Source organism: Carassius gibelio, chromosome A1 (assembly GCF_023724105.1).
Source record: "Carassius gibelio isolate Cgi1373 ecotype wild population from Czech Republic chromosome A1, carGib1.2-hapl.c, whole genome shotgun sequence".
In the NCBI taxonomy this organism is placed as follows: Eukaryota; Metazoa; Chordata; class Actinopteri; order Cypriniformes; family Cyprinidae; genus Carassius; species Carassius gibelio.
In genome coordinates, this window is record NC_068371.1 from 28221721 (window position 1) to 28225847 (window position 4127).

The window sequence follows — 4127 nt, forward strand, 5'->3', positions numbered from 1 at the left end:
GATGACTTATAGAATTATTTAATTAAGGGATGATTTCATGCAGGATACAGGCATTTTATCAAAATGATGGAGTTTTATGTGTATTGTTTTAAGTGTATTATTGTTAATTTTCTGTTTTTCATATATTGGTGTTATATTTCATTTCTACTGGGTAATTATGTCAGGAATACCATGTATGTTTGCACTATGTTTGTACTTTCTTTTTCACTTGAAGGTCCTGCTGCCAAGACGGATTCCTTGTGTGTGTAAATATATTTCGCAATAAAGCTCTTTCTTTCTTCTGACTTCTGAAAGTTCACTCTCAAGCTTCATCTTGACATGAAAGAGCTCCACTTCCTCCCAGCCATGACCTCTGCCAAGTCTCTCTCTATTTCGGTTAAAGGTCAGTTGTCGCCTTCAGGTGTGTAGTAAATAACATTCCCACTAGCTGTTAGAACAGCTGATGCTCTAACCACATTACAAAACAACTACAAAAAGCTCTACACCGCCCTGTAGGGTGTTTGTTATGTCAACTCATCTTTAGAGAATTGTATGTAGTAAATAAAGAAAGTGTGCATTTATACTATAACAAACAAACTAAATTTGTATTTATTTGCAATTTGTGCATTTCATTTCGCAAAAGATGATTTAAATATGATGAAAGGTTTTTTTTTTCATATGATAAATGACTTTTATTCAGCAAGGATGCAGATAAGTCATAATGTTACAATACATTTCTATTGTAAATAAATGCTGTTCTTTTTAACTTGTTTTTCAAAGAGACCTAAATAAAAATGTATCACAGTTTCCACAAAAATATTAAGCAGCCCAACTGTTTTTAACTTTAATAATAATTTCATAAGCAACAATTTAGCATATTAGAATGATTTCTGAAGAATTGTGTGACACTGCAGACTCCTGTACAATTTTAATTATTAGAATTTAAATAAAATGGATCTTTGTCACCATTAGAATTTTCTTCTAAGAACATTTTTACTGACCCATTATACTTTTGAACAATATCTAAAAAAAAAAAAAATTAAATTAAAAATGTAAAACCTGTAAACCTATTTTGTATCTGAAGTTTGTGCAATGTTTAAAATAGCAAAGAACATTTAGCTCTGCATATGAAGTGTGTACTAACAGTTGTGGCAGATATTCTGTTATGCAACACAAAATGTTTCATATACATCCGATCCTTTAAGAAGTAAAAACAACATGGTATGTTCATTTTTATCTGAACTGTAATAGCTATCTTTAAACACTAGAGGGAGTAAGAAGCCCTCATATACAAATCAGAAGTAGGCTGCATTGAGATCTGAACATCTGATTTCAACTTCTGTGGTAACCATGGAGATAGCCTATGGAATGAGTTCCCCTGTTGTCTGACAATTTCCTGTTCTCTGTTCATTTGCTCAAAAATGATTCATAGAACTATCAACACATTCGTTAAACACACACACACACATACATATATATACATATATATATATATATATATATATATATATATATATATATATATATATATATATATATATATATATAGGTGCTGGTCATACAATTAGAATATAATCAAAAAGTATTCATTTCCAAAGTTGGCTTTGCCACTGTGTGCAGGGGCCAAGTCCTGTTGGAAAATGAAATGTGCATCCCCATAAAGTTGGTCAGCAGCAGGGAGAATGAAGTGCTCTAAAACTTCCTGATATACAGGTCCTGTTGACCTTGGACCTCAGAAAACTCAGTGGACCAACACCAACAGATGACATGGCACTACAAACCATTACTGACTGTGGAAACTTTACACTGGACCTCAAGAAACGAGGATTGTGTTCCTCTCCTCTCTTCCTCCAGACTCTGGGACCCTGATTTCCAAAGGAAATGCAAAATTTACTTTCATCAGAGAACATAACTTTGGACCACTCAGCAGCAGTCCAGTCCTTTTTGTCTTTAGATGCTTCTGACACTGTCTGTTGTTCAAGAGTGGCTTGACACAAGAAATGCGACAGCTGAAACTCATGTCTTGCATACGTCTGTGTGTAGTGGTTCTTGAAGCACTGACTCCAGCTGCAGTCCACTCTTTGTGAATCTCCCCCACATTTTTGAACGGGTTTTGTTTCACAATCCTCTCCAGGGTGCGGTTATCCCTATTGTTTGTACACTTTTTTTCTACCGCATATTTTCCTTCCCTTCACCTCTCTATTAATGTGCTTGTACACAGAGCCCTGTGAACAGCCTCTTTTGCAATGACCTTTTGTGTCTTGCCCTCCTTGTGCAAGGTGTCATTGGTGGCCTTTTGGACAACTGTGAAGTCAGCAGTCTTCCCCATGACAGAACTAGACTGAGAGACCATTTAAAGGCCTTTGCAGGTGTTTTGAGTTAATTAGCTGATTATAGTGTGGCACCAGGTGTCTTCAAAATTTAACATTTTTACAATATTCTAATTTTCTGAGATACTGAATTTTTTATTTTCCTTAGTTGTCAGTTATAATCATCAAAATTAAAATAAACATTTGAAATATATCAGTCTGTGTGTAATGAATGCATATAATATACAAGTTTCACTTTTTGAATGGAATTGGTGAAATAAATACACTTAATTTCTAAGTGCTTGGCACTTTGTAGTTTGAATCACATTGTGAAATTAGCACTTATGTGTCCATAAGAAGACAAGACATTGTGGCTTTATTAATTTAATCTCTGGACATTGAATGGAGAAGTAAATTAAAAGATAAAAGAATATGTAAATTAGTGTATGCTTTGATTTTTATTTTATTTTTTTGTAGGCTAATTCAAAATATTTTTATAACCTCTATGGAAAGATAACCAAACAAACATGAGAACTCACTTAATACTCACCAAATAATACACCTCAAAATCTATTATTAAAGTACAAGCATATCATGTGATTCTGAGAACTGCATGTTAAGGGAATACAGCATACTGCTCCAATACTGAACAATGTGGATAACAGTTTCTGGTCCTATTGACTTAATAATCTTAATATTACATAATGTGTACTCTAATGACATGAGCTATTTTGACTTAAGAATTGAATATGGGGGCAAAAAGATGTTTGTGGTGGCTGACAAATGCTGAGATTGCTTTAATTGTCATTCTACAGGTCCATATACAATGTTAAGAGTAACACTCTCTTCTGCTTGCTCGGTTTTTGTGAAGGATAATGCTTCCTGCCTCCTTGCACTCTTTGTACCCCACATGTCACTTGATTCAGTGCCAGTCTTGCGCCCGGTGTGCCAGCTTCAATAGGGCTTTGAAAGCGCTGCCATCCTGATCTCCCGACCCACCCCCCAGGCAGCTATTCATGGGTTCCCATGATTCCTCCCAGTTGGCTCTGGTACAATATGAGTCTGTCAGGAGCACCTCATTGGCATGCACTGGCACATGCGCACAGGCTATGTCTCAACCGAGTGTGCCCTTACAATGTGCTTTCCAGAGACGGTTGAATCCAAAACGGTTTGCACTGGGCACCGAATCGCACTTTTAAAGACTTTCCTAGATTCATCAAATGTATAAATGCAAAACATTTAATGTTATGTATATATAGATAAAAGAAATGGGGGAAAACTATATTATATTATATTATATATTATTCTGCAAACCACTTTGATCTATTATATGTAGGATTGCTTTAAATCAGCGAGAGGTATACATTTATCCTGGAGGGCCACTGTCCTGCACAGTTTAGCTCCAACCCCTGAAAAAAAAAAAATTATTATAAAAAAATAAAAAACTACCTGTATCCTGAAGACCTTGATAAGCATGTTCAAGTTTGTTTGATTAGGGCTGGAGCTAAACTCTGCAGGCACTTCAGGACCAACGTTCCCCAGCCCTGCTGTACATTATATACATTATAAAAAATATGTACATTACACTGATATATATATATATATATATATATATATATATATATATATATATATATATATATATATATATATATATATATATATATATATATATATATTCAGCAAGAGCTATATGTCTCTGCCCATCTGCCCCTCCCTCTGAGAAAGAATCCGCATCCCTCACCACACGCAGTCTCTACTACCCCCTCTCTTTCTCTCTGTCTCTCTCTCTCTTTCTCTCTGTGATGAAGGAGGAGCGACCTGCTCGTGTCGTGAGCT